We start from the raw sequence: 12,417 nt of genomic DNA on the forward strand, positions 1-12,417 counted from the left end.
AATCTCTGCCTGCCTTTCCCCAGTGCTCTGCAATCTCTCCAGGACAACATAAAATCTGGGGCTCTGTGCTTTCTTTCGTTCTGAACAAGTGTTACTGTTTTCTGCACAAAAGCGATTCTGCTAAGCAATGTTAACAGGCACAGAGAAGGTGCTATCAGGGAATTCTCTGCCTGCCTTTCCCCAGTGCTCTGCAAGCTCTCCAGGACAACATAGAATCTGGGACTCTGTGCTTTCTTTCGTTCTGAACAACTGTTACTGTTTTCTGCACAAAAGCGATTCTGCGAAGCAATGTGAACACTTCTGCTTCCCAGGCACAGAGAAGGTGCTAGCAGGGAATTCTCTGCCTGCCTTTCCCCAGTGCTCTGCAAGCTCTCCAGGACAACATAAAATCTGGGGCTCTGTGCTTTCTTTCGTTCTGAACAAGTGTTAGTGTTTTCTGCACAAAAGCGATTCTGCGAAGCAATGTAAACAGGCACAGAGAAGGTGCTAGCAGGGAAATCTCTGCCTGCCTTTCCCCAGTGCTCTGCAATCTCTCCAGGACAACATAAAATCTGGGGCTCTGTGCTTTCTTTCGTTCTGAACAAGTGTTACTGTTTTCTGCACAAAAGCGATTCTGCTAAGCAATGTTAACAGGCACAGAGAAGGTGCTATCAGGGAATTCTCTGCCTGCCTTTCCCCAGTGCTCTGCAAGCTCTCCAGGACAACATAGAATCTGGGACTCTGTGCTTTCTTTCGTTCTGAACAACTGTTACTGTTTTCTGCACAAAAGCGATTCTGCGAAGCAATGTGAACACTTCTGCTTCCCAGGCACAGAGAAGGTGCTAGCAGGGAATTCTCTGCCTGCCTTTCCCCAGTGCTCTGCAAGCTCTCCAGGACAACATAGAATCTGGGACTCTGTGCTTTCTTTCGTTCTGAACAACTGTTACTGTTTTCTGCACAAAAGCGATTCTGCGAAGCAATGTGAACACTTCTGCTTCCCAGGCACAGAGAAGGTGCTATCAGGGAATTCTCTGCCTGCCTTTCCCCAGTGCTCTGCAAGCTCTCCAGGACAACATAGAATCTGGGGCTCTGTGCTTTCTTTCGTTCTGAACAAGTGTTAATGTTTTCTGCACAAAAGCGATTCTTGCGAAGCAATGTGAACAGGCACAGAGAAGGTGCTATCAGGGAATTCTCTGCCTGCCTTTCCCCAGTGCTCTGCAAGCTCTCCAGGACAACATAGAATCTGGGGCTCTGTGCTTTCTTTCCTTCTGAACAAGTGTTAGTGTTTTCTGCACAAAAGCGATTCTGCGAAGCAATGTGAACACTTCTGCTTCCCAGGAACAGAGAAGGTGCTTGCAGGGAATTCTCTGCCTGCCTTTCCCCAGTGCTCTGCAAGCTCTCCAGGACAACATAAAATCTGGGGTCTGTGCTTTCTTTCCTTCTGAACAAGTGTTACTGTTTTCTGCACAAAAGCGATTCTTGCGAAGCAATGTGAACACTTCTGCTTCCCAGGCACAGAGAAGGTGCTAGCAAGGAATTCTCTGCCTGCCTTTCCCCAGTGCTCTGCAAGCTCTCCAGGACAACATAAAATCTGGGGTCTGTGCTTTCTTTCCTTCTGAACAAGTGTTACTGTTTTCTGCACAAAAGCGATTCTTGCGAAGCAATGTGAACACTTCTGCTTCCCAGGCACAGAGAAGGTGCTAGCAAGGAATTCTCTGCCTGCCTTTCCCCAGTGCTCTGCAAGCTCTCCAGGACAACATAAAATCTGGGGTCTGTGCTTTCTTTCCTTCTGAACAAGTGTTACTGTTTTCTGCACAAAAGCGATTCTTGCGAAGCAATGTGAACACTTCTGCTTCCCAGGCACAGAGAAGGTGCTAGCAAGGAATTCTCTGCCTGCCTTTCCCCAGTGCTCTGCAAGCTCTCCAGGACAACATAAAATCTGGGGTCTGTGCTTTCTTTCCTTCTGAACAAGTGTTACTGTTTTCTGCACAAAAGCGATTCTGCGAAGCAATGTGAACACTTCTGCTTCCCAGGCACAGAGAAGGTCCTAGCAGGGAATTCTCTGCCTGCCTTTCCCCAGTGCTCTGCAAGCTCTCCAGGACAACATAGAATCTGGGGCTCTGTGCTTTCTTTCGTTCTGAACAAGTGTTACTGTTTTCTGCACAAAAGCGATTCTGCGAAGCAATGTGAACAGGCACAGAGAAGGTGCTATCAGGGAATTCTCTGCCTGCCTTTCCCCAGTGCTCTGCAAGCTCTCCAGGACAACATAAAATCTGGGGCTCTGTGCTTTCTTTCCTTCTGAACAAGTGTTACTGTTTTCTGCACAAAAGCGATTCTTGCGAAGCAATGTGAACACTTCTGCTTCCCAGGCACAGAGAAGGTGCTAGCAAGGAATTCTCTGCCTGCCTTTCCCCAGTGCTCTGCAAGCTCTCCAGGACAACATAGAATCTGGGGCTCTGTGCTTTCTATAGTTCTGAACAAGTGTTACTTTTTTCTGCACAAAAGCGATTCTTGCGAAGCAATGTGAACAGGCACAGAGAAGGTGCTATCAGGGAATTCTCTGCCTGCCTTTCCCCAGTGCTCTGCAAGCTCTCCAGGACAACATAGAATCTGGGGCTCTGTGCTTTCTTTCCTTCTGAACAAGTGTTACTGTTTTCTGCACAAAAGCGATTCTGCGAAGCAATGTGAACACGTCTGCTTCCCAGGCACAGAGAAGGTGCTAGCAAGGAATTCTCTGCCTGCCTTTCCCCAGTGCTCTGCAAGCTCTCCAGGACAACATAAAATCTGGGGCTCTGTGCTTTCTTTCGTTCTAAACAAGTGTTACTGTTTTCTGCACAAAAGCGATTCTTGCGAAGCAATGTGAACACTTCTGCTTCCCAGGCACAGAGAAGGTGCTATCAGGGAATTCTCTGCCTGCCTTTCCCCAGTGCTCTGCAAGCTCTCCAGGACAACATAGAATCTGGGGCTCTGTGCTTTCTTTCCTTCTGAACAAGTGTTACTGTTTTCTGCACAAAAGCGATTCTGCGAAGCAATGTGAACACTTCTGCTTCCCAGGCACAGAGAAGGTGCTAGCAGGGAATTCTCTGCCTGCCTTTCCCCAGTGCTCTGCAAGCTCTCCAGGACAACATAGAATCTGGGGCTCTGTGCTTTCTTTCGTTCTGAACAAGTGTTAATGTTTTCTGCACAAAAGCGATTCTGCGAAGCAATGTGAACAGGCACAGAGAAGGTGCTATCAGGGAATTCTCTGCCTGCCTTTCCCCAGTGCTCTGCAAGCTCTCCAGGACAACATAGAATCTGGGGCTCTGTGCTTTCTTTCCTTCTGAACAAGTGTTACTGTTTTCTGCACAAAAGCGATTCTGCGAAGCAATGTGAACACTTCTGCTTCCCAGGCACAGAGAAGGTGCTAGCAAGGAATTCTCTGCCTGCCTTTCCCCAGTGCTCTGCAAGCTCTCCAGGACAACATAGAATCTGGGGCTCTGTGCTTTCTTTCCTTCTGAACAAGTGTTAATGTTTTCTGCACAAAAGCGATTCTGCGAAGCAATGTGGACACTTCTGCTTCCCAGGCACAGAGAAGGTGCTTGCAGGGAATTCTCTGCCTGCCTTTCCCCAGTGCTCTGCAAGCTCTCCAGGACAACATAAAATCTGGGGCTCTGTGCTTTCTTTCCTTCTGAACAAGTGTTACTGTTTTCTGCACAAAAGCCATTCTTGCGAAGCAATGTGAACACTTCTGCTTCCCAGGCACAGAGAAGGTGCTAGCAAGGAATTCTGTGCCTGCCTTTCCCCAGTGCTCTGCAAGCTCTCCAGGACAACATAAAATCTGGGGCTCTGTGCTTTCTTTCCTTCTGAAAAAGTGGTACTGTTTTCTGCACAAAAGCGATTCTGCGAAGCAATGTGAACACTTCTGCTTCCCAGGCACAGAGAAGGTGCTAGCAAGGAATTCTCTGCCTGCCTTTCCCCAGTGCTCTGCAAGCTCTCCAGGACAACATAAAATCTGGGGCTCTGTGCTTTCTTTCCTTCTGAACAAGTGTTACTGTTTTCTGCACAAAAGCGATTCTTGCGAAGCAATGTGAACACTTCTGCTTCCCAGGCACAGAGAAGGTGCTAGCAAGGAATTCTCTGCCTGCCTTTCCCCAGTGCTCTGCAAGCTCTCCAGGACAACATAAAATCTGGGGCTCTGTGCTTTCTTTCCTTCTGAACAAGTGGTACTGTTTTCTGCACAAAAGCGATTCTGCGAAGCAATGTGAACACTTCTGCTTCCCAGGCACAGAGAAGGTGCTAGCAAGGAATTCTCTGCCTGCCTTTCCCCAGTGCTCTGCAAGCTCTCCAGGACAACATAAAATCTGGGGCTCTGTGCTTTCTTTCCTTCTGAACAAGTGTTACTGTTTTCTGCACAAAAGCGATTCTGCGAAGCAATGTGAACAGGCACAGAGAAGGTGCTAGCAGGGAATTCTCTGCCTGCCTTTCCCCAGTGCTCTGCAATCTCTCCAGGACAACATAAAATCTGGGGCTCTGTGCTTTCTTTCCTTCTGAACAAGTGTTACTGTTTTCTGCACAAAAGCGATTCTGCGAAGCAATGTGAACACTTCTGCTTCCCAGGCACAGAGAAGGTGCTAGCAAGGAATTCTCTGCCTGCCTTTCCCCAGTGCTCTGCAAGCTCTCCAGGACAACATAAAATCTGGGGCTCTGTGCTTTCTTTCCTTCTGAACAAGTGTTAATGTTTTCTGCACAAAAGCGATTCTTGCGAAGCAATGTGAACAGGCACAGAGAAGGTGCTATCAGGGAATTCTCTGCCTGCCTTTCCCCAGTGCTCTGCAAGCTCTCCAGGACAACATAGAATCTGGGGCTCTGTGCTTTCTTTCCTTCTGAACAAGTGTTAGTGTTTTCTGCACAAAAGCGATTCTGCGAAGCAATGTGAACACTTCTGCTTCCCAGGCACAGAGAAAGTGCTTGCAGGGAATTCTCTGCCTGCCTTTCCCCAGTGCTCTGCAAGCTCTCCAGGACAACATAAAATCTGGGGCTCTGTGCTTTCTTTCCTTCTGAACAAGTGTTACTGTTTTCTGCACAAAAGCGATTCTGCGAAGCAATGTGAACACTTCTGCTTCCCAGGCACAGAGAAGGTGCTAGCAGGGAATTCTCTGCCTGCCTTTCCCCAGTGCTCTGCAAGCTCTCCAGGACAACATAGAATCTGGGGCTCTGTGCTTTCTTTCGTTCTGAACAAGTGTTACTGTTTTCTGCACAAAAGCGATTCTGCGAAGCAATGTGAACAGGCACAGAGAAGGTGCTATCAGGGAATTCTCTGCCTGCCTTTCCCCAGTGCTCTGCAAGCTCTCCAGGACAACATAGAATCTGGGGCTCTGTGCTTTCTTTCCTTCTGAACAAGTGTTACTGTTTTCTGCACAAAAGCGATTCTGCGAAGCAATGTGAACACTTCTGCTTCCCAGGCACAGAGAAGGTGCTAGCAAGGAATTCTCTGCCTGCCTTTCCCCAGTGCTCTGCAAGCTCTCCAGGACAACATAAAATCTGGGGCTCTGTGCTTTCTTTCCTTCTGAACAAGTGTTACTGTTTTCTGCACAAAAGCGATTCTTGCGAAGCAATGTGAACACTTCTGCTTCCCAGGCACAGAGAAGGTGCTATCAGGGAATTCTGTGCCTGCCTTTCCCCAGTGCTCTGCAAGCTCTCCAGGACAACATAGAATCTGGGGCTCTGTGCTTTCTTTCCTTCTGAACAAGTGTTAGTGTTTTCTGCACAAAAGCGATTCTGCGAAGCAATGTGAACACTTCTGCTTCCCAGGCACAGAGAAGGTGCTAGCAGGGAATTCTCTGCCTGCCTTTCCCCAGTGCTCTGCAAGCTCTCCAGGACAACATAGAATCTGGGGCTCTGTGCTTTCTTTCGTTCTGAACAAGTGTTAATGTTTTCTGCACAAAAGCGATTCTGCGAAGCAATGTGAACAGGCACAGAGAAGGTGCTATCAGGGAATTCTCTGCCTGCCTTTCCCCAGTGCTCTGCAAGCTCTCCAGGACAACATAGAATCTGGGGCTCTGTGCTTTCTTTCGTTCTGAACAAGTGTTACTGTTTTCTGCACAAAAGCGATTCTGCGAAGCAATGTGAACACTTCTGCTTCCCAGGCACAGAGAAGGTGCTAGCAAGGAATTCTCTTCCTGCCTTTCCCCAGTGCTCTGCAAGCTCTCCAGGACAGCATAGAATCTGGGGCTCTGTGCTTTCTTTCCTTCTGAACAAGTGTTACTGTTTTCTGCACAAAAGCGATTCTTGCGAAGCAATGTGAACACTTCTGCTTCCCAGGCACAGAGAAGGTGCTAGCAGGGAATTCTCTGCCTGCCTTTCCCCAGTGCTCTGCAAGCTCTCCAGGACAACATAGAATCTGGGGCTCTGTGCTTTCTTTCGTTCTGAACAAGTGTTACTGTTTTCTGCACAAAAGCGATTCTGCGAAGCAATGTGAACAGGCACAGAGAAGATGCTATCAGGGAATTCTCTGCCTGCCTTTCCCCAGTGCTCTGCAAGCTCTCCAGGACAACATAAAATCTGGGGCTCTGTGCTTTCTTTCCTTCTGAACAAGTGTTACTGTTTTCTGCACAAAAGCGATTCTTGCGAAGCAATGTGAACACTTCTGCTTCCCAGGCACAGAGAAGGTGCTAGCAAGGAATTCTCTGCCTGCCTTTCCCCAGTGCTCTGCAAGCTCTCCAGGACAACATAGAATCTGGGGCTCTGTGCTTTCTATAGTTCTGAACAAGTGTTACTTTTTTCTGCACAAAAGCGATTCTTGCGAAGCAATGTGAACAGGCACAGAGAAGGTGCTATCAGGGAATTCTCTGCCTGCCTTTCCCCAGTGCTCTGCAAGCTCTCCAGGACAACATAGAATCTGGGGCTCTGTGCTTTCTTTCCTTCTGAACAAGTGTTACTGTTTTCTGCACAAAAGCGATTCTGCGAAGCAATGTGAACACTTCTGCTTCCCAGGCACAGAGAAGGTGCTAGCAAGGAATTCTCTGCCTGCCTTTCCCCAGTGCTCTGCAAGCTCTCCAGGACAACATAAAATCTGGGGCTCTGTGCTTTCTATAGTTCTGAACAAGTGTTACTTTTTTCTGCACAAAAGCGATTCTTGCGAAGCAATGTGAACAGGCACAGAGAAGGTGCTATCAGGGAATTCTCTGCCTGCCTTTCCCCAGTGCTCTGCAAGCTCTCCAGGACAACATAGAATCTGGGGCTCTGTGCTTTCTTTCCTTCTGAACAAGTGTTACTGTTTTCTGCACAAAAGCGATTCTTGCGAAGCAATGTGAACACTTCTGCTTCCCAGGCACAGAGAAGGTGCTATCAGGGAATTCTCTGCCTGCCTTTCCCCAGTGCTCTGCAAGCTCTCCAGGACAACATAGAATCTGGGGCTCTGTGCTTTCTTTCCTTCTGAACAAGTGTTAGTGTTTTCTGCACAAAAGCGATTCTGCGAAGCAATGTGAACACTTCTGCTTCCCAGGCACAGAGAAGGTGCTAGCAGGGAATTCTCTGCCTGCCTTTCCCCAGTGCTCTGCAAGCTCTCCAGGACAACATAGAATCTGGGGCTCTGTGCTTTCTTTCGTTCTGAACAAGTGTTAATGTTTTCTGCACAAAAGCGATTCTGCGAAGCAATGTGAACAGGCACAGAGAAGGTGCTATCAGGGAATTCTCTGCCTGCCTTTCCCCAGTGCTCTGCAAGCTCTCCAGGACAACATAGAATCTGGGGCTCTGTGCTTTCTTTAGTTCTGAACAAGTGTTACTGTTTTCTGCACAAAAGCGATTCTACGAAGCAATGTGAACAGGCACAGAGAAGGTGCTATCAGGGAATTCTCTGCCTGCCTTTCCCCAGTGCTCTGCAAGCTCTCCAGGACAACATAGAATCTGGGGCTCTGTGCTTTCTTTCCTTCTGAACAAGTGTTACTGTTTTCTGCACAAAAGCGATTCTTGCGAAGCAATGTGAACACTTCTGCTTCCCAGGCACAGAGAAGGTGCTAGCAAGGAATTCTCTGCCTGCCTTTCCCCAGTGCTCTGCAAGCTCTCCAGGACAACATAAAATCTGGGGCTCTGTGCTTTCTTTCCTTCTGAAAAAGTGGTACTGTTTTCTGCACAAAAGCGATTCTGCGAAGCAATGTGAACACTTCTGCTTCCCAGGCACAGAGAAGGTGCTAGCAAGGAATTCTCTGCCTGCCTTTCCCCAGTGCTCTGCAAGCTCTCCAGGACAACATAAAATCTGGGGCTCTGTGCTTTCTTTCGTTCTGAACAAGTGTTACTGTTTTCTGCACAAAAGCGATTCTGCGAAGCAATGTGAAGAGGCACAGAGAAGGTGCTATCAGGGAATTCTCTGCCTGCCTTTCCCCAGTGCTCTGCAAGCTCTCCAGGACAACATAAAATCTGGGGCTCTGTGCTTTCTTTCCTTCTGAACAAGTGTTACTGTTTTCTGCACAAAAGCGATTCTGCGAAGCAATGTGAACACTTCTGCGTCCCAGGCACAGAGAAGGTGCTAGCAAGGAATTCTCTGCCTGCCTTTCCCCAGTGCTCTGCAAGCTCTCCAGGACAACATAAAATCTGGGGCTCTGTGCTTTCTTTCCTTCTGAACAAGTGTTACTGTTTTCTGCACAAAAGCGATTCTTGCGAAGCAATGTGAACACTTCTGCTTCCTAGGCACAGAGAAGGTGCTAGCAAGGAATTCTCTGCCTGCCTTTCCCCAGTGCTCTGCAAGCTCTCCAGGACAACATAAAATCTGGGGCTCTGTGCTTTCTTTCGTTCTGAACAAGTGTTAGTGTTTTCTGCACAAAAGCGATTCTGCGAAGCAATGTGAACAGGCACAGAGAAGGTGCTAGCAGGGAATTCTCTGCCTGCCTTTCCCCAGTGCTCTGCAATCTCTCCAGGACAACATAAAATCTGGGGCTCTGTGCTTTCTTTCGTTCTGAACAAGTGTTACTGTTTTCTGCACAAAAGCGATTCTGCGAAGCAATGTGAACAGGCACAGAGAAGGTGCTAGCAGGGAATTCTCTGCCTGCCTTTCCCCAGTGCTCTGCAAGCTCTCCAGGACAACATAGAATCTGGGGCTCTGTGCTTTCTTTCCTTCTGAACAAGTGTTACTGTTTTCTGCACAAAAGCGATTCTTGCGAAGCAATGTGAACACTTCTGCTTCCCAGGCACAGAGAAGGTGCTAGCAGGGAATTCTCTGCCTGCCTTTCCCCAGTGCTCTGCAAGCTCTCCAGGACAACATAGAATCTGGGGCTCTGTGCTTTCTTTCGTTCTGAACAAGTGTTACTGTTTTCTGCACAAAAGCGATTCTTGCGAAGCAATGTGAACAGGCACAGAGAAGGTGCTATCAGGGAATTCTCTGCCTGCCTTTCCCCAGTGCTCTGCAAGCTCTCCAGGACAACATAGAATCTGGGGCTCTGTGCTTTCTTTCCTTCTGAACAAGTGTTAGTGTTTTCTGCACAAAAGCGATTCTGCGAAGCAATGTGAACACTTCTGCTTCCCAGGCACAGAGAAGGTGCTAGCAAGGAATTCTCTGCCTGCCTTTCCCCAGTGCTCTGCAAGCTCTCCAGGACAACATAAAATCTGGGGCTCTGTGCTTTCTTTCCTTCTGAACAAGTGGTACTGTTTTCTGCACAAAAGCGATTCTGCGAAGCAATGTGAACACTTCTGCTTCCCAGGCACAGAGAAGGTGCTAGCAAGGAATTCTCTGCCTGCCTTTCCCCAGTGCTCTGCAAGCTCTCCAGGACAACATAAAATCTGGGGCTCTGTGCTTTCTTTCCTTCTGAACAAGTGTTACTGTTTTCTGCACAAAAGCGATTCTGCGAAGCAATGTGAACAGGCACAGAGAAGGTGCTAGCAGGGAATTCTCTGCCTGCCTTTCCCCAGTGCTCTGCAATCTCTCCAGGACAACATAAAATCTGGGGCTCTGTGCTTTCTTTCCTTCTGAACAAGTGTTACTGTTTTCTGCACAAAAGCGAATCTGCGAAGCAATGTGAACACTTCTGCTTCCCAGGCACAGAGAAGGTGCTAGCAAGGAATTCTCTGCCTGCCTTTCCCCAGTGCTCTGCAAGCTCTCCAGGACAACATAAAATCTGGGGCTCTGTGCTTTCTTTCCTTCTGAACAAGTGTTACTGTTTTCTGCACAAAAGCGAATCTGCGATGCAATGTGAACACTTCTGCTTCCCAGGCACAGAGAAGGTGCTAGCAAGGAATTCTCTGCCTGCCTTTCCCCAGTGCTCTGCAAGCTCTCCAGGACAACATAAAATCTGGGGCTCTGTGCTTTCTTTCCTTCTGAACAAGTGTTACTGTTTTCTGCACAAAAGCGATTCTGCGAAGCAATGTGAACAGGCACAGAGAAGGTGCTATCAGGGAATTCTCTGCCTGCCTTTCCCCAGTGCTCTGCAAGCTCTCCAGGACAACATAAAATCTGGGGCTCTGTGCTTTCTTTCCTTCTGAACAAGTGTTAGTGTTTTCTGCACAAAAGCGATTCTGCGAAGCAATGAGAACACTTCTGCTTCCCAGGCACAGAGAAGGTGCTAGCAAGGAATTCTCTGCCTGCCTTTCCCCAGTGCTCTGCAAGCTCTCCAGGACAACATAAAATCTGGGGCTCTGTGCTTTCTTTCCTTCTGAACAAGTGTTACTGTTTTCTGCACAAAAGCGATTCTGCGAAGCAATGTGAACAGGCACAGAGAAGGTGCTAGCAGGGAATTCTCTGCCTGCCTTTCCCCAGTGCTCTGCAAGCTCTCCAGGACAACATAGAATCTGGGGCTCTGTGCTTTCTTTCCTTCTGAACAAGTGTTACTGTTTTCTGCACAAAAGCGATTCTTGCGAAGCAATGTGAACACTTCTGCTTCCCAGGCACAGAGAAGGTGCTAGCAGGGAATTCTCTGCCTGCCTTTCCCCAGTGCTCTGCAAGCTCTCCAGGACAACATAGAATCTGGGGCTCTGTGCTTTCTTTCGTTCTGAACAAGTGTTACTGTTTTCTGCACAAAAGCGATTCTGCGAAGCAATGTGAACAGGCACAGAGAAGGTGCTATCAGGGAATTCTCTGCCTGCCTTTCCCCAGTGCTCTGCAAGCTCTCCAGGACAACATAGAATCTGGGGCTCTGTGCTTTCTTTCCTTCTGAACAAGTGTTAGTGTTTTCTGCACAAAAGCGATTCTTGCGAAGCAATGTGAACACTTCTGCTTCCCAGGCACAGAGAAGGTACTTGCAGGGAATTCTCTGCCTGCCTTTCCCCAGTGCTCTGCAAGCTCTCCAGGACAACATAAAATCTGGGGCTCTGTGCTTTCTTTCCTTCTGAACAAGTGTTACTGTTTTCTGCAGAAAAGCGATTCTTGCGAAGCAATGTGAACACTTCTGCTTCCCAGGCACAGAGAAGGTGCTAGCAAGGAATTCTCTGCCTGCCTTTCCCCAGTGCTCTGCAAGCTCTCCAGGACAACATAAAATCTGGGGCTCTGTGCTTTCTTTCCTTCTGAACAAGTGGTACTGTTTTCTGCACAAAAGCGATTCTGCGAAGCAATGTGAACACTTCTGCTTCCCAGGCACAGAGAAGGTGCTAGCAAGGAATTCTCTGCCTGCCTTTCCCCAGTGCTCTGCAAGCTCTCCAGGACAACATAAAATCTGGGGCTCTGTGCTTTCTTTCCTTCTGAACAAGTGTTACTGTTTTCTGCACAAAAGCGATTCTTGCGAAGCAATGTGAACACTTCTGCTTCCCAGGCACAGAGAAGGTGCTAGCAAGGAATTCTCTGCCTGCCTTTCCCCAGTGCTCTGCAAGCTCTCCAGGACAACATAAAATCTGGGGCTCTGTGCTTTCTTTCCTTCTGAACAAGTGGTACTGTTTTCTGCACAAAAGCGATTCTGCGAAGCAATGTGAACACTTCTGCTTCCCAGGCACAGAGAAGGTGCTAGCAAGGAATTCTCTGCCTGCCTTTCCCCAGTGCTCTGCAAGCTCTCCAGGACAACATAAAATCTGGGGCTCTGTGCTTTCTTTCCTTCTGAACAAGTGTTACTGTTTTCTGCACAAAAGAGATTCTGCGAAGCAATGTGAACAGGCACAGAGAAGGTGCTAGCAGGGAATTCTCTGCCTGCCTTTCCCCAGTGCTCTGCAATCTCTCCAGGACAACATAAAATCTGGGGCTCTGTGCTTTCTTTCCTTCTGAACAAGTGTTACTGTTTTCTGCACAAAAGCGAATCTGCGAAGCAATGTGAACACTTCTGCTTCCCAGGCACAGAGAAGGTGCTAGCAAGGAATTCTCTGCCTGCCTTTCCCCAGTGCTCTGCAAGCTCTCCAGGACAACATAAAATCTGGGGCTCTGTGCTTTCTTTCCTTCTGAACAAGTGTTACTGTTTTCTGCACAAAAGCGAATCTGCGATGCAATGTGAACACTTCTGCTTCCCAGGCACAGAGAAGGTGCTAGCAAGGAATTCTCTGCCTGCCTTTCCC

This window comes from Strix aluco, chromosome 36 (genome assembly GCF_031877795.1).
Source record: "Strix aluco isolate bStrAlu1 chromosome 36, bStrAlu1.hap1, whole genome shotgun sequence".
Taxonomy (NCBI): domain Eukaryota; kingdom Metazoa; phylum Chordata; class Aves; order Strigiformes; family Strigidae; genus Strix; species Strix aluco.